This window comes from Furipterus horrens, unplaced genomic scaffold, assembly GCF_987537825.1.
Source record: "Furipterus horrens unplaced genomic scaffold, mFurHor1.1.pri manual_scaffold_7, whole genome shotgun sequence".
Taxonomy (NCBI): Eukaryota; Metazoa; Chordata; class Mammalia; order Chiroptera; family Furipteridae; genus Furipterus; species Furipterus horrens.
Window position 1 is genome coordinate 26158690 of NW_028327177.1, and position 19470 is coordinate 26178159.

Sequence of the window (19470 nt, forward strand, 5' to 3'; positions counted from 1 at the left end):
TGAAAAAAAAAAAATCATTTTCATAAGGTATCCCTTAAGAGTATACAGCCTTTTTATATTTTTACATTCAATATTTTATGACTTATTCTTTATTCAGGTCTAAGTCTTAACTTTTACCGTCTTTGTACAAGTGGATATTATGTCTTACTCAATTTGTAATTTTACATAGCATGTGAATTAGTCTATTTTATTCTCCAGAATTAACAAACAACTGAATAGTAAAAAACATTCAAATCTACCTCCATCTTTAATAGATAAATAGATTAGAGAGCCAAAACGGTTACATAAGAAAGTAATGGGAAAGCCCATACAAAATCTACATAAACATGTTGACTACCCAAGATGTCCCTTCTGTAACAAAATAAAGCAAATAAATGGGCCTTACTATATAGTAAACTTAACCTAAAACAAATAATGCTGGAAATATTAAAAAACAGTTCACTCTAGTTTGTCTTTTTAGAATTTAGTTGGGCTTCTGAGAACACCATGAAGAAAATAAAAACCAATTACTTGTTTTTCTTCTTCTGCACAATAATCAAAACCACTCAAAGTTATTTCTCTTGCTTTAGATCTGTAACTGATATTAAAAGTTAATCTTATAATCATATATGCTATAGGAATGTATATGAATAGATATATGTATATATACATATATCTTTATAGATACATACTAGGGTTGGGGTGGAACGTGTGTGACATAGATGAATGGGAGTAAAGTAGAGAGAAAAGGCCAAAAAAGGAAAGGGAGGAAGACATAAAAAAATACGCTGTATAATATCATCATGTTATGCATTTTATAAATTATGTGTGTGTGTACAACTGAATGCATGTAAAGAAATTTAAAAGAAGGAAGGAAGACTTAAGGAAGAAAGAGCAGGATAGAGGGAAGAAGGAAGGAATGGGGCTGAAAGAACTTCTCTTCCAATTAGACTGATGGTTGCCAAGGGGAGGGGGGCTGAAGGGATTAAGAAGTAAAAATTAGTAGTTACAAAATAGTCAAGGGATGTGAAGTACAGCATAGGAAATACAGTCAATAATATTGTAATAATCACATATGGTGCCAGCTGGGTACTGGGAATAACAGGGGGAACACTTTGTAAAGTATATGATTGTTTAACTACTACCCAGAGAAGTACAGGAGACAAAAGTAAAATCAACAAATTATGAAGCATTCTCACTAAAATCTCCCCAATGTGGAGGAAACTCAAAGACAGGTGAATAACAGCTTGGGAAAACCCTTTGAGATAAATTCATTACCTCCACCATCAGACTTCAACAGAGATGATAAGAACTTGGGGTCTTTCTAGTATGAAGAGAAAAGAGGGAAAAAAATGCAGAGTGATCTCAACCATGTATAAGTAACTCATTGGCTAAGAGTGAAGGGTCATGTTTCATGACCAAATAAACAAGGAGAGGCCAAAGCCCAGGTGGAGGTGCTCCATCAAGTGAAGAGATTCTGTGTAGGCACCACTTTGGGTGCCCTAGCAATTGGTACCTTTCCCCATATTAATGGTTTTATAATGGGAAATGTCACACATAGGTAATGTGAAATTAGGAGTGAGGCAGTATGTGATATGGGGGTCTCCACCTTGGGGAGATCAGAAAGAGTGTGCTTTATTGTGAACAAAGCACAAAATCAAAGGGGATAAGCCTGCGTTATGCACGAGGAGGACAACCTTGAGTCCGGAAGATCTGGAATGTCTAAGACTCTGCAGACACATCGACTCTCCTGCTGGCCGTGTGATGGGATCAGGGGGAATAAGCAAATTGTTGGTGAAGAAGTGTCGCCTTGCCTCTTCTCCCTGGTATCACCACTACATGAAAATGTGCAGAAAAACCAAAATAAAAAATAAAAAAAAAAAAAAAAAAAAAAAAAAAAAGAAAATGTGCAGTGCTACTTCCCAGCCTCAGTCGTATCAAGCGGATGCTAGCCAAACTTGCGCTAAGCCTGTTTAAAAGAGAGGTAGGGTTGTAAGAGACATAAAACTTCCCAGAAATTGCAGCTGCTTAATGACGACGTTTGTGAAGCTTGTATCAGGCTACTTCAAACATACTTGGAAGTCTAAAGAAAAGACAAATGTCAGTGTTGTACTTTTTATATTGTTTGACTCTCTATGTAAACCTCTTCTTGTCTGCTTTGTCTCTGAGGAAAGTGAATATTTTCAAAAATTACAGACTCACCAACAAATGTTAGAATATGTTCCAATAAAAGTGTCCTGCAAAGCTCAATCAAATACAGTGAGCAGACAGATTTCTTTGACAGAAAAAGGCTAATGGAGTGACAGCCAGCATAGTTCTTTGTCCCAGTGGCTTTTGTAGCTTGGGGTTATTGGGACAGCTTTCTGGACATTTTCCTGCCCTCTTTGCTGCCCTGGGGTCTCTGGTCCAGCCAGAGTGGTTAGGATGAGTGGAAGAAGTAGCGAGCATTGAATAACCTGAGCGGCGAAGAGGAGCTTAGCAGGACTGAAAACAAAATAGTACATAAATGCGGTGAGACCCTTTAAAGAAGAGAAAGCTGAGGAAGGAGCAGAACGAAGACAATTGAAAGTTTCAGAGGAATTTTCACGTCCACATCCTGCTGTAAACTGTTAACAATGGTCCCATCACTCTGAAGTACCCTTTTCTTTTCACCCTAGTGACTAACAGGAATAAGAATAAAAATGAGAGATGTGAACAACCAAGATAACTGTCTCCAGCAGAAACACAGGCCTGAGTACTTGACAGTCAAGTAGGGGACAGACCTAAATCCCAAAGGCACCCACCACACACACACACAAGAAGAGGATGCCTTCCTGCACATGTGGAGTGAACTTAACACAGAACATTTAGCCAAGTCACTCATAGGCTCCACAGGCCAAGCTGACCTTTTCCACCCTGTCACATCATCAAATGCCCAGGCTTTAAGCTAGCCTGGAAAGGGCATGCAAATACATCTCAGATGGCAGAAAGACAATAAAGAAATAGTTCATTCTAATTATATCATAACAAAAGAGGGTTTGAAAAGAACATATCAAGCATGAAGAAGTCAAAAAGAAATGGCATAGCGGTAGGACAAAAACTACCACAAAAAATCAGACAAATACTGAAAGAACATAGTGTCATAAGAAAACAGAATTAGATTCCCAGTCAGGGCACATGACTAGGTTGCACGTCAGGTCCCCAGTTGGGGGCGCGAGTGAGAGGCAACCACACAGAGATGTTTCTCTCCCTCTCTTTCTCCTTTCCCCTCTCTAAAAATAAAATAAACAAACAAAGAAATAAATTATTAGGAAAAAAAAAACAAATTAACCCCTCCCTGAAAAAAAATAAAAGAAAATTCCCATAAATTCCTTTATACTATAAAACATAACAAAAATTCAGATTCAATAAAACAAAAGTGCGAAGTTGATGGCAGAATGGAATTAGGCAAAAAGGGAAATTGCAGAGCTAAGAAAAGAGAAGAACAAAACAACAGGTTATAGAGCAAATAACACCAAGGGAACTAAAAGTGGAATTAATGACTAAGGAAAAGCTTGAGATAATCCCAGAGAATGTGGAGAAGAAACAGAACTTCACGTCATTAGATAATAAGTAATCAGGGGTAGACAAAGAGGAACAAATATGGAAATAATATAAGTGTTCCAGGAGTAGAACACCAAACAAAGAAAAGAGAAACAATAAACAATATTCAAAATTCTAATACCTAAAGACTTCTGGTTAAATATGGCAGGTTGACCACATTATCAAAAAACCCATTAGAATGATAGTTAAAGAGGTCAATGGATTGAGAGAGGAGGACTAAGCCCATATCAGACATATCAATTAAATAAGTGGAGATGTGAATTAGAAGAGTGGCAACTCCCTCAGCAGAGTAGGATAAAGCTTAAAGGCATGCGAAGGGATACATAAGAAGAAAGTCAAATAAGTACCACAGAATATGAAAGTCTGAGGAATTGAAAATATTAGAAATCTTGGGATGTGGAAAGTGGCTAAAAACAGGATTGGTTAAAAGTACATAAAAGAATAAATACCCCCTCCTCCATATCTCTTTACCCACCCCAATTACATCTCCCACATGTTACCATGAATGGAAGGTTAAATCTCTGGTAATATTGAACCCAAAAGGCCCGCAGTTTGGGAGCACCAAGCACAGTAGAAGAAGAAGGCAGAGCCCGTGACTGAAAATAGAGGGATTAAATGAAAGGACAACGTAAAAACCGCGAGATTCCCCTCTCCCTACCAGTTCCCAAAATCCCTTCTCAGTACTTAAAACCAGAGGTTCCTTCTCCGGAGACAATCACTGGCCCCAGAGAAAAGGCTCACTGCCTGGAAACCATCCAGAGAAATAGGCAGATCAACAAGCCCGTCCATCACTGCCCTCCCTGCACTCCAGGCGCAGAGCTTCCAGCAGCTACGGAGTGAGTAGCTGTTACACTCAGAGTCATGATGTTCAAAACAAAAACAAACTACAATGAAAACACAAACAAGATAGTAGAGACAATGCAAAGAACAGAGATAAAAATAAGTTATTGCATCTATGTAGTAAAAAGAGGAGGCTGTAAAGAGAGAGAGAGAGAGAGAGAGAGCTAGAATATTGTAAATTACAAAAAGTATGAAATGACAAAAACTCTATGGGAAGTTTGGATGATAAAGGTGAAGACAATTCAGAAAAAAAAAGCCTAAATAGCAAAAAAGATAGACAATAGGAAAGGCAATATGAGCAAATTAGAGAATCACTCGAAGAGGTTAAACATGAGGCTGTGGATTCTGTAATGAGAAAAGAGAGAACTTAATGGGAAGTAAATACTACGGAAATAATATTAGAAAATTCCCCTGAACAGAAAGAAGGACCTGAACGAACAGTACATGGCATACCTCGTACAAAAAGTGTCTTGAGGGGGAGGGGGTGACTGAAGCATAGTATCATGAAATTTCAGAAAACCAAGTATGTGGAGATGATTTTAAAAGCTTCCAGAGCGGCAGTAAAGGCATGCCTGGGGTGGTGGGGGTGGTGGGCAGGGGACTGTTTTCCAGGACACTTAAGCTGCCTCTCATGACACCTGAAAATTTACAACATGCCTTGGTTTTCAACAGTGACTCCAAATGACCAGAAAAGCACCAAGCACAGAAGAGATTGAGGATCCCTGACCCCATATCACAGCATTATTTTCCTGACTCTGCTGTAGCCAGGACTAAAACCTTGACCTAAGTGAGCCACTGGATTCGTGGACTTAATGAAGAGAAAGCGCCCTGGGAGCAGAAGAGGGCAGGAAGGCAGTCTGAGTGGGGAGGGAATACTGAATTGTTTAATTTCAATATTAAAAGACATTTTTACTTATAAACAAAGCTCATGAAGTAGGAAGAATGATTAACACACCCCAACCATATGTGTAAGTGGGTGTGTATGTAGAGAGAGACCAAGAGCAAGAGAAGGGGAAAGGCAGAGAAGAGAAGGAGAAGAAAGGGAATGGAAAGAAAGGAGGAGGATGGGAAGGATGAGAGGGGGAGGGGGAGGGAGTGGAGGAAGGAGAGAATAATGGGAGAATTGGGGCTGGGAGAAGAGGACATAAATGGTACTAAAGTCAAGACTTCCCCTCAAGTGTAACCCACAGCCCAGCTCTTGCATCTAATCTCCTTCTGCCAAAGCATCTCCAGTGAGAAGTCACTGCCTTACAAAGCTACTCTTTCCACTGGTAGAAAGCTCTCACTGAAAGAAAGCTTTTACTTTGTGGCCATCACTGGAGTGCACCCTGCAGGCAGAGAATAGACAAGTGCCCAGTTGCTGCTGAAGCCAGGCTTCCCCCAGGCTGCCTCCAGCCAATGACTGAACTCAGCCCAGAAGCTAAGGCAGGTGCAGAAGTCTGAATGCCCGGAGCTTGGAAGTAGAGGCCTCCCAAGGCTTAGAGGAAGCTTCCTTGGACTGCTGGGCATGCAAGAGGCCTTCACCCAGTGTCTCCTTCCTCTCCCGAACTCAGGATCAGACTGGCCTTGGGGCCTGGGCCTCCCCTTACCTACCACCCTCCCTCCACTCCCTCACACAGGAGTTCCCTTAATAAAATCCTTGCCTGTTTAATCTCATCTTGGTGACTGCTTCTTGGAAGATTTGAACTAGCATATAATCTTATGTATATTTTATCTAAACTGAGACAAAATCTCATTTTTAAATAATGGTCCCTCTTCTATCCACAGGAATCACTGCAAAAGTCTAGTCTACTGTGACCCCCAATTTTGCTAGTCAAATACCTATAAAAGCAGGTTTGAGCTGTCCTCTGTGTGTGTATGTGTGTGTAAGGGTGGAGCTTAAGAGAGTGAAAGTGATGGTAGGGGAGGTAAAATCTGATAAAGAAATGGTGAGGAGACATGTCTACTGATACAAAGGATATCTGAACATGATGATTTTCTGGAAAATATAAATGTTAAATAGAAAGCCTGAATAGACAAAGGAAGGATAGAAGAAACTGAAAGGTTAATCAAGGACCTTCACTAGGTCCTGGCAACCTTCAAGGAATAGATCATTCCAACACTGTTTGAATTATTTCAGAGAATAATAAGACATGGAAAGTTTCCCAACTCATTCTAATCAGCCAGCATAACATGGATATCAAAATACAACAAAGATAGCATTCAGCCATGTACATTTACAGACACATATGCCCAGGAAACAAGAGACCAGTAATAATGATGATATTTACAATAATAATACAGCTATAATGACAATCATAATGATAGCTAATATGTACCACATAGTCTTCTAAAGGTTACATACCTCACCCTAACATTAGAAGGTAAAATCTCTTACTATTAATGTTGTTCATAGAGGAGAAACAGGCACAGCAAGATTAAGTAACTTACTCAAGGTCAAATCACTAGTAAGCAGTGGGACCGAGAAGACTATAGATATAAAATCCTCAAAATATGTTTTATATCATGACAGACAAGGCTTATCCTAGGAATACAAGACGACTCTCCCTCAAAATTGGGAAATTTATTTATGGACATCATTACATTAAAAGAATAACAAAGAATAAAAATATAAAAATCCTTCTTGATAGCCAAGAACCTACAGTACCATTATGCTTAACTGTGAGACAGTAGAACCACTTCCTTTACAGAACCTCCTCTGTCATCCCACTGTTCAACATTGTACTTGACACCCTGAGCATTGTAATAAAAGAGAAAAATTTATGAAGTCTAAGAACTGGAAAGGAGAGAAAATAATGATTATTTATAGATAACGTAATTACTTAATGGATAATTTGAGAGACAGTAAAAGAGAGGGAAAAGGGAAATGAATACACAAATGGATACAAGAATAGAAGAATCTGGATGGTAGTCAGATGTAAGATCATATAAAACCAAGAGCTTTCAAAGTCCAGATCATATTAGTGCTGAAATCCTTAAGACACTAGACAAGTTTCCCACTCTCTCACCTGTTCGTAAGTACTAGTGAACATTGTTCTATAGTGATAGGCTGATGCACTCAGAATAAAATAAAAGGTATAAAAATTAGAAGAGAGAAATTAACATCATTTGTACACAATATGAGAGCATGACTGATGCCCAGGATAATTGGTTGAACTACTACAAACAAAAGGCAATAAAGAGGTTGGATACAAAATAATATTTAAAAATCAATACCTTTACTATATAAAACAACCAGCTAAAATGTATAAAAGACCACACTTAAAACAGTCCCAAAAAGATAACATACTTTTGAGTAAACTTAAACTTTTGAAAAAGTTTATATTTTAAGAAATAGTCCCAAATACACATAGACATTTAATATATGATAACAGTTAGATTTCAAATAAGTGAGGGAAATGTATATTATTCATTAAATGGTATTGGCACAATAGGGTATCCATCCAGAAAGATAAGTAAGAATCCTACCTCATTTCTTCAAGTAAATTCCAGGTGGCTCAAAGCTTTCAATGGAAATGTGAAATCATAAGTCATAGAATGACAGAATAAACTTTGTGAGAAGTTGGTGCTGGGGTGGGGTAGTTTGTTTGTTTGTAACTTTAGAACAGAGAAACCCTTCTTAAGCAAGGCATAAAACCTAGAACCCTTAAGAAAACAGATGAATTTGGCTACTTAAAAATTTAAAACCTCCACAGAGCAAAACACAACATACTCAAAACAAAGGACAATCTGGTAAGCAATGGGCTAATCTCTCAGTATAAACACAACTCTTAAAATTCATCAAGAAAAGACAAGAACACCCCATGATCCAGCAATTTCACTTCTGGGTGTATATCCCAAAAAAACTGCAATCAGGATCATAGAGACCTGAACTGCTGGGTTCATTGCAGCACTATTCACAATAGGCAAGATACGGAAACAGCCCAAGTATCCACTGACAAGTGAAAAAAAAAAAGTGTGGTATGTGCATGCAATGGAATATTACACAGCCTTTAAAAAGAAGGCAATCCTACCATTTTTGATAACATGGATGAACCTGGAGGATATTATGCTGAGTGAAATAAGCCAGACACAGAAGGACAAATACTACATGACTCCACTTAATCGAATTATCTAAAGTAAAGTAGCCAAACTCAGAGAGGGAGAAAATACAATAATGGTTACCAGCAGCTGGAGGGAGGGGAAATGGGTCTTGTTATACAATGGGTTTAAAAGCTCGGTTATGCTAGATGATTAAAATCTAGAGACCTGCTGTATAACATATTGTCTGTAGTTAACAGTAAGGTATTATGCACTTCAAAATTTGTTGAGAAGGAAAATCTCATATTAAGTGTTCTTAACACATACAACAGACACCCATGCAGGTACACAAGGAAACTCCAGAGGTGCTGGATATGTCTATTATCTTGATTGTGGTGATGATATCAGAGGTGTTTGCATAGGTCCAAGCTCATCCAAATGTACACATTACATATGTACAATTCTTTGCATTTCAATGATACCTCAATAAAGCTGTTTTAAAAAATTAAAAGATCAACAACAAAATAGAAGAATAAGAAAAGAATATTAATAAGCAAAGTTTAACAGACAGTTCACAGGGTTAAAAATATAAATGACTTTTAAATTAATAAAAAGAATTAAAGGAATGTAAACTAAGAGAATAATAAGATACCATTTCTTATATTAGTAAAAATTGTAAAAACTGATAAGATCCATTGCTTGAGGGTAGGCAGAAATGGGCATATTCAAACATTATTGGAGTATAAATCAAAGGAACTCTTTTGGAGAACAACCTAAGATTTCAATATGGATAGCCCGTGCCCCAGAAGTTCCACTTTTATACATTTATCCTTTCGTCATTCACACTGTGAAAATTGTGCAACGACTTAAAAAAAGAACAATTCTGTATCATTGACACAGGCCAATTAAAATCATAAAACAATGTGTATAAAATCACTCATTTACATTAAAAAGTGAAATATTAAAAATTCTCAAATATATAAACATTTGTATGTGATATAATGCCCAGAAACACATCTAGAAGGTTTTCCAACAAACTGCCAAAATTCTGCTGAAAATGATGAGAGAAAAGATTATAAAAGGAGCATTTATCTTTTTTCTTCCCGAATTTACAATTATGGTATAATAACATTTTTTTAATATCTGTAAATTTTAATCCAGTAAACTCCATTTGTAGAAATTTGTTTTAGAAAATGATCTAAAAATCTTGAAAGGTGTTACATCTGAGTTTTTTATACAAGTATGATATTGATAGTGAAAACTATGGCAACAACCTACATGTAACCTAAATATAAGTCAGTGACAGTAAATCCACAGCACGTAATGCTCTGCAGCCATTAAAATATTTAGGAAAAAACTTATACAGTTAGGTTGGAAAAAAGAGAAAAATGTGTAATATGACCAATTACTTAAAAATCGCCTTTCGTTGGCACAGTGCTTTACAGGTTTTGTGGGGGAAGGACACTATTTGTACCTTGCAAATGGTAGACTTCCTAATCAAACAGTCCTTAAGTTTACAGCTTCAAGAACATTTGAAAAAAATAGGAGAAAGTACAACATGCATCACATGAAATTGTAGATAATCAAAGGATGTATTTAAAATAACAAGTTCAACCTACTACTGGAATTAAATATTTTTTCCCTTAATCAGTAGCCAAACTAATTAAGCTGAATTTTCCTGCTCATGCCCTCTGTTACATCTGTAGGGAGAAAAAAAATTATATATCCAAAAGGTTAACCATAAGAGGGAGATTGAAGAAAATAGCCTCGATAATTCATCGGCCAGATAATGAGTTCCTGAATAACGCAGCTGGCCCTAATGCCACCAACACTTTAAACATAAATTCCTAATTGTTCTAGATGTTTTCATGTTTTATCTCAGTTTAGAAAAGCTGACAGCTCTGGTGGGGGAGAAGGGTTGGGAGGTGGAGGGATCGAGCAAAAAACAAAAAGGATTCATAGGCACGGACAACAGTGTGGTGATTGCTGTGATGGGAGGGCAGGTGAAGGTAGAGAGGTGTAGGAGGAATAAATGGTAACAAAAAAAAATACAATAAAAATGGTTGAAAAAAATTTTTAACTTTCTTTTGATAATCAAAAAGACAAAATAAAAATATCAAATTGCTTCCATAAATCATCAGTTTCCAAAGATGTTACCATTAACGTTACAGGCAACACGCACATGACCGAGAACACAAACAAATGCTTGGACGATTAAACCCATAGCTCTAAAAAAGGTTTGTAATATAAAGTTGAACTACACTTCTACAGCGGTAGTCATGGAACAGCAGCGGTGGCTCTGGGCTCCCCCATGGCCATGGGCCTCAACAAGGGCCACAAGGTGACCAAGAACATGAGCAAGACCAGGCACAGGCAGGCACCTCACAGGGCACACCAAGTTTGTGTGGGACGTGATCCAAGAGGTGTGTGGCTTTGCCCCGCTATGAGTGGCGTGCCATGGAGCTGCTCAAGGTCTCCAAGGACAAGATGGCCCTGAAATTCATCAAGAAAAGCTGGGGACACACATCTGTGCCAAGATGAAGAGACAGGAACTGAGCCACGTCCTTGCAGCCATGAGGAAGGCAGCAGCCATAAAGGACTGAGCCCCATCCCCTCTGTGTGTAATAAAACCTGTTTAGAAACTTGGGGGATGGAGGGTAAAAAAAAAAAGAAAGTTTAATTACAGAGTCCTAGAGCTTTATCTTTGAAAAGTGGCTCAATTTTACATGGCCCTACTACTGAGATAAACAACAAACTTGTTTCTTAACAGCTAATGATAGACCAAAATAAATAAATAAAGTGAATGGGTGAAAGCGTGACCAAACCTGAGGAATAAAATGAAAAAGAGTGGCAGGTCTTTTCCAAATCAAAATAAAGCAGAAAATTTGAAGACTCACACTGTTTTGTCTTATTTTGGACCTGCCTGCCTCCACTTTTCCCACAACTAATTACCTCAAGAATGAAAGGTCAATGTGCATATTTTTTTTAAATTATGTTTTTTTTAATTATACTGTTTAAGGTTCTCAGACCTGAAACTAGTAGACTCCCTCATATTTGTGGTCCTAGTGCTGGACCTGGAGGCACTCCATAAATCATAAAGTGGAACAAGTGACTGCTCATTTGTTGGTGTTTGGAGATGTTCATTTTGAGTTCACTATCATCAGTCACCTTGGGAATATGGACTCCCTATTCCTTGACTAAGTTCCCTGAACTTGTGGTCTTTCATTAGGGAACTTGAGTGCAGACCTGGGTCATCGCTTCCATTGGCAAAAGATGAGGGCTGTCAATTAGGAACTGTTCCCAAACCCAGTGACTTGTACTCAGAGTAGAGACATGGCTGGACCTTCTTCTAATAAACTCTTTTCACTGATGCTGAACTTTCTGCAACACCCAAAAAGAGCTTTTAAGATATCATAATACTATATATATAAAAAACAAAACAAAAGATAAAGTTCTTTTGAGATAGAAAATATAATTTGAGTTAGTGGAAATAAATGCAATTCAAAACAAGTTATCATTTTTACTCTGTTACATTGGTAGACTAAAGAAAAGCTAATGTGCATTGCTAGCGACGGAATGTGGAATCCTTCTCCCACAAATACACCGCTGTTGGAAGTATTACTGAGAAGGTATCTGGATGACGATTTGGAAATATGAACCAAATGTTTTTAAAAAGAACACACCTTTACATCAGGAATGTCTATTCAATGAAACCTATTTCAAGGAAGTAACTAAAAAGTGTGTGAATATTTAGCCATATGGATAATCATTCAAATATTGACTCTAACTGTGAAAAACTAAGAAAAAGATATAAGTGTACAACAGGGACTGATTAAATTAATTTGAATACTTCCATTCAATGTAAAACTATAGGGCTCTTAAAAATATTTATTATCATAAAAAGCTATCTGTGATCAATATTAATTTAGCAATAAGTTACAAAGAGTATATAAGTTACTATCTCATCTCTGTACACATAGTATATTTCTATGTAATTGCATAGAGAAGAGTAAAAATATAGATGTCAAAGTGTTAGCACTGTTAACAGTGTTAACATCTCTGAGTGGTAGTTTTAGAATAATTGTATTTCTTAATGTTTTTACATTTAAGTATGAATTGATTATCTTTCAAGGGGTCTTTTAAATAACCTTAGAAATAAGGCTAAAATAAAGGAAAAAGTTTTAATGAGTTAAGTCCATAAAGGTTGATCTCAAACTTTCCACATTTGAAAACAATTAAAATACTTACACACACAAGAAGAATATAGTTGACATCAAAAAATTTAAAGCTCTGAATTTTTTTTTAACCATGCAATCAAATGATAAACGAGAAGTTAGGAAATGATAGCCAGAGTTTTGAAAAAAAGATTAATAATTGTAGGTGTGTAAAGAGCTCTCATAAATCAATCATAAAAATATCAGCATTCTAGTTTTTAAATCTGAGTGAAAAATAAGAACAGGCCACTGCTATCCCATACGGTGCATTTGTACAGATGTTGGAAGGTGCCCTTTTCCCTGGGCAGAGGCCAGAGGGAAACAAAGCTGGATCTCAGCCCCAAGGTCCCTTCGTCCAGGGCACAATAACACAACCGTATATAGTAGCTATGGCAAGAGCAGAATCTTCAATAAAGAGTAAATATAAATGACCAATAAACATCAGAGAAACTTAAGTTCATTAATTATCAAATTGCAAAATAAAACAAAAATAGAGATGTTTGCCTTTCAAGTTGACAAAAGAAAAAATTAGAATTCTTATTTACTAGTGGCACGTATGAGAAAGTCTCATACACTGTTGGGAGAAAACATAAATTTTTACAAAAGTCATTTTCAAATTTTGAATCAAGAACCTAAAATATTTGTCTTTTGTTCTTGTACTTCCAGAAATGTATTCTAAAGTAATAATGAGAGATACAAAGATTCATGAGTAAGCATGATTTATAATATTTTTAAGCAGAAAACCGAGGTATAAGAATAGAAGATAGTAGATTTTATCATTAAATGCTATGTAGAAGGGTACTTAAAAGACTACTAAATAATGTAAAAATGGGAGTTGAGGAATAATAATTTGTATATTCTTTTATAACCCCAATGACAAGTATGCACATATTAGAAACTGTAAGAAAATATATAAATGTTAGGATCCTAGAATTATGAGTGATATTTCTTCTATATATTTTCTCTAGTTTTTATTTTTCCTCATGAACGTATATTATCTTCACAATCAGAAAAAAGCCTCCCTGAGAAATAGTGTTTAAAAACGAAACAAAACATGCAAATGTAAAACAGTATGTCAAGAGAGTTGAAATAAAAGTCAACCTGCACTTTATAGCATTGGAGGCAGTGAGGATTCGAAATGCTTCAAAACAGTGATTTATAAAATAGCCCATCAAACACACAATACAATAAAAATCTCAGAATAGTAAAAACGTTTGCAATTTCTTCCATATTCCAGGAATATTTGGTACAACAAAATCTGGTTAGTCCTAAATGCTCTGAATAGCATAGTCAATTAGGTCCACCTGGCCAAGCGTGGTTTTGCTGCAGGAGAAAACTTAGCAACTTGTAATTAAATGTTTCCCAGGTTTCGACCACATAGGTATTTCATTGTTTAGGAAGGATCAGGAAGACAAAAGCATGTGGGTCTTTTAAACGAGGAAAGAGAAGAGAAATGCTATCTCGGCTACCCCAGTTCACTGCAACTTCAGAATACTAGAAGAGATCAATGAATTGTGTCCAAAAATTTGAGGGCCAATTCAAAAAGCAAATGTGTGATTTTGTGTAGCTGAATAGAATACAAACCACACCTTTTGCATTGCTTACTAAAATTGAAGGTACATATAGGATAAAAAGACAAAACTTAGCCTCTCCTCATCTCCCTCCACCAGCCATATAAGGATGTGTGCCTTTATTTATACTTTGAATATCCAAAGAAGATAACAATTTTTGAAAATATTAAGATACTGGATTTGCAATCCAGTGAATTCCTGCACCATGAGAATTAAAGAATGGGGGGTGGGTGCCAGATGAGCCTGGGAGAGAAGGAGGCAATTGCAGATGTCACTTTTGAGCCCACAACTAAAAGGTATCCCTATGAGCTCCTGTTTCACAAACTGGGTTGACTCCCACAGCCAAACATTGCTTTGGTTTTGTTCCCATTTATAAAGTTCATTTCCATTTTTTTTTTAAACCTCCCTTTTTAATTTTTTTTTCCTGACATAATTTGGCAACCTCAGGATCCTGTGGGGCCATTTTCTCCCTGAGTCACATCGCGTACTTTTTGTTCTCTGTTGTGGATGCTCCTGGGATGTTTTGATAAGCAAATAATTTCACATTTGCGACAAAGCCTCCATTAAAGACTGCCTGCAGGAAATCCAATGATGCAATCTCATCCCGCTTAACTAACAGACTCCAGCTCCAGTCTGGCGTGATCTGTGTACCAGCTTGTAGAAGCAGGTAGATGAGTCACACACTTGGCCCTCCGGGGAAAAAGCAAGTCTACGTTATGAAAAAAATAAATTGTTGTTAAAAAATAATAAAAACTTAATTTTGCCTATAACTACTTCTTGTTTTTACAGGAAGTCATATTCCAGGCCCTCCCTATGCCTTCAAAAGATGAACTGCTACTTGGACCCACCACCGAGTCTCTCCCAAGAACATTCAGGAGGTGGCTGAGATGGTGAGGGCAGGCAGCCTCGCCTACAGAGGATTTTCTCCACGCGAAACTAGGCAGCCTACTGAGTAGAAGAACCGGAGTTTCTCTCCTTAGTCATTCCCTGCCTTCAAGTTATGAAAAGGACCCCTATTTTGTGCTGTATTGAAAATTAGTTGGACTGGATAATTAGGAAAATCCCAAAAGACAAGGTTGTTGAGATACAAACCCAACTAACCTGCCGGTGAGTGAGGCGTAGTGCAGAAGGCACCCAGGAGGGAAGTGCAGGGCACGTGCCTGGACCAGGAGGGAGGCAGGGACCACTGTGGGAATCAGAGAAATTGCACCTGCAGCAACCTGCAGGCAGGCTTTTCCATTTTATTTAGTGTATGTGTGTATTATTTTTAAACGTGTCCAGGGCAGAATAACTACTTTAAAAAATAATATTTAAATGTTTATCCTTAATTTCAAAGGCAGTATAAGTTCACTTCAGCAAACTAGAAAAATACAGAGACAGAAATAAGAGACAAAGGCACCTACCTATAATTTCTCTACAGAAAGCAAACTACTTTTTAACGTATTGTGGTTTTATTATTTTTATTCTTTATTTTTTATGTTTATAAATATTCGAATACATCATAAACCTTTCCATAATGCTTTATAAGTTAAGCACCTGTTTTTACTGATTTTGCACTTTTAAAAATAATACTACAATTAACAACCTTGATTATTTCCTTAAGATAAATTCTTAAAGCTAAAATTCAGGTGTCAACAAGTTGGCCCATTTCAACCAGTTCTGCTGGACTGCTTTCCACAAAGTTTGTAATAATTTATAATATTCCTAGAAATGTATTTTCTCCAAATCCAGTTTTGTTAATCTTGGCCAATTTGACAGGGAAACTTGGAACTTCCCTGCTCTATAATCTGCATTTCTTGGATTATCAATAAAGCTAAATATTATTTTGTATGTTTATCAACATACTTGTATAGCCTCTGTGAACTTTCTACTTGTATTATTTAACCATATTTCTATTGAGGCATTTGTCCTTTCTAATATTTTTAAAAATATGTAAAATATACATATTTTTCAAAGTAGACACCAAGACTCCAAATAGCTAAACAAATCATGGATTGCAAAGGAAGCAATAATGTACTTTAAGAATCTTATAATCTATCAAAAGTCCTTCAGCATGAGCATGAAACCCTTCCAGGGGCTACAGTCTGTTCCCTGCCCCAGCCCTCCCCATACTGCAGAGAAAAATTGAATTCTGAGGCTTTTAAATCCTATAACACAACAGGATACCAGAAAAGATTGTATTCCTAAATAGTTCCTTTGTGCTCTGATGTGAAATAATACATTACCTTATAACTGAAGTGAACTTGCAGATGCTATTCTTAATCTTGTATTCTTTAACACCTTTTCTGAACACTTACTAAACTACTAGCTTGGCACCATTGTCTGACAGTGGGTACCCCTAAATCACATTTTATTAAGAGGAGAAGAGGAAGAAGAAAAAGGAAAAAGTAGGCTGAGAAGAGGAGGAGGAGGGGGACAAGGAGGAAGAGGGGAAAGGAACGGGAGGAAGGGTGAAGGTGGCAGGGGAAGCCAAGAAGTTGTCCCATTTGCCTAAGGTGTTTGACTTACTAAACTGTATTCAATGTTCCTTCCGTCCTGATGTTGCCTCACTCTCCCTCCAAGAGCCTGCCCTGCCCACAACAGACCACTTCCTGGGTTCTCTCCAGACAGACGGTTCTCAGAGTACCTGCCAGGCCTTTTTCTCTGAGCTTCTTGTCCACTTTATCTACCAGCCCAGTGAGGCCGTGCAGGGATCCTCCAGGTAAACCCTTGATTTCACCACCTAGCTGCCCTTCTGAATTCCATGTGGCCCTCTGAAAGCTCCCCACCTTCCAGAAGTCTGTTTTATTGTCATCTTAGTCAGACCATCTTTTATTTTGGTAAATGGGAGTGGAGGCAAGGGGATCTTGCTAACATCCATGGCTCTCTGTGAGCCCCCACGTCCCCCACCCCAATCCCTCTGGAGGGAGAACATAAGACCCACAGAATGTTGGAGCAGGTGATTCTCCTCAAAGATCATTTAGTTAGACTTCATTTTGCAGAGGAGAAATAATTAAAGAAGAATATGCCGTTGTTCTGTTTATTTCCTTTTTATTGAATGCATTGGGTTGACACTGGTTAACAAAATTATATGGCTTTCAGGTGCACAGTTCCACAACACATCATCTGTGCACTGTACTGTGTGTTCACCACCCCAAGTCAAGTTCCCATCTATCACCATTTACCTCCCCCCCATACGCTCCTCCACATTCCTTCCCCGCCCCAGCATGCCCCTCTCCCCCCAGCCATCACCATGCTGTTTTCCATGTCCATGAGTTTTTTTCTCTTTTTTTCTTTTTGCTCAATCCCTCCATGCCCCATTCCCATTCAGCCTCCCAACGCCCCACAGCTGGCAGCCTGCTCTCTGTGAGTCTGTCTGTATTTTGCTTGTTATTTCAGTTTGTTCATTAAATCCCACATACGAGTGGAATGGACCTGGAGAGCAGTATGCTAAGCAAAATAAGCCAATCAGAGAAAGAATCCTCTGATTTTGCGTTAATTATGTTATTGGCAATATGGAAAAGAGGCAACAGCTACCTTTGTTTCTTGCTTCTTTGAAAAGTTAGATCTGAGAAGTACAGAATGCAGTTATTTTATGGGACTCACTGAACTGAGAACTAAGAACAGTGATTTGGGGTGACTGTGGGAAGGAAAGCCCACACTAACAATAATGTGATCAAAATCTGAAACAGGTATTTCCTATACTCATGTTCATACAAGGTGGGGAAAAGTAGGTTTATGGCTGAGAATATGCAAAACACAGAATTTATTTTTGTATTGTTATTTATTAATTATTGTATTACTTTCCATATGAACAACCATAAACTTACTTTTGCCCCACCCTGTATTTTAAGGAGGAAATAGGCAATGCCTCCCCTTTTTTCAGTCTCCGTACCAAAAAGAAGACAGCATATTTTTTCAAGTAAATCAAAACTTCAGATTTTCAACTCATTCTTATAACCTCAACATGCAACACAGAATAACGTAAAACACTTTTCTCAAGGCAAACTTTTAGCTCCAAATCCTCCGCTTGGTTACTCACATGCTCTATGTGATCTCTAAGGTTTGGGTCTCACATCCTGGGTTCCAGGTTTCAACTTAGAAGCAATTCCTCAGGAGGACAAATGCCACATGTCACCCCATCCTAGAACCCAGCACAAAAACAGTGACTCTCCTGTGGAATTGCTGGCAACTCAGCATCAGCTAAAGCAGTTTCTTCCTGCTCCCTCTCTTCCTCTCCGTTCTCCCTTCCCTTCAACCTCCCCTTTTCTGAAATGCCAGTCTAAATTCAGGGACCTTAAAAAACCAAAAGATTCTGGTCTTGGGGGGTTAGCTGTACTTGCACCTTCAATGTTCAGATGAAAGGCAAGCACCAAAATAAAAAGAGGCAACAAGAGAATCCTGCTCTTTTTTTCTGCTCTGGAGGGTGTCTGCATTCATACTTGTAACAGAAACATTTTCTTATAAGTGAAAGTGACATCAGCTCACTTTAAAAGTGCTCCCCAGAAAGTTCATCACAGAGTAAAATAAGTGATGGCTTTCCCCTGGAAACTCCCTTAAACGCTCAATCTCTGTAACCTGACTTACGGTCAAAATGTACACTGAAATCTTGTGAAATGTACTAGCTTTTCTAGTATTTTCCATAGCACTCTAAAAATGTGTACATGGTTGGTACTGTATATGACAAATCACAATGTACTGTTTTTAGTAATAATATTACTTTAATCCTGTTAGTCACCAAAACATGTCAGACTAAAACACTTCTTAGCCCTCTTACCAATAAAATGGAGGGGGATGGTGGAGATAGATCCCCAAAGATACTTTTTTGCTTCTATCCCATTTATCCCATTATAGTTCAGTCCTTTTTACCATTAACCTTTAAAAGACTTACATAGTAAAATGTAATTTCCTGGTAATGGATGGAGGAATGGATGGATATATCAATCAATCGATCTATCTGTCTGAACCAAGGAGCTGGGACAACTCTAAAGCAGAAATTTTCAACCTTTTTCATCTCATGGCACACATAAACTAATTACTAAAATTCTGCAGCACACCGAAAGATGTTATATTTTTTGCTGATCTGAAAGAAAATTAGTATAACTTTGATCATTCACACCAGATACCTGTTGTTGTGTTGGCTGTTGTGAGTTTTTTTATTTGGCAATCGAAGGGAAAAGAGGTCAGTGTTCTTGACTAAATAGTCAGGTACTGCAGGTATTAAAATTTCTTGCAGCACAAGAGAATTACTGCCTCTAAAGAATGGAAATAGGCAGGGAAGGTGG

The 19470-nt window shown here is 37.6% G+C and overlaps 1 protein-coding gene and 1 pseudogene across 3 annotated transcripts in view; one reads left to right on the forward strand and one right to left on the reverse strand.

The window, feature by feature from the left end:
- Window positions 1–19470, reverse strand: part of GRHL2 (grainyhead like transcription factor 2) — a 140321-nt gene that overhangs the window by 112905 nt on the left and 7946 nt on the right. The window lies entirely within an intron of this gene.
- LOC150004148 (large ribosomal subunit protein eL36 pseudogene) lies at window positions 10721–11024 on the forward strand (annotated as a pseudogene).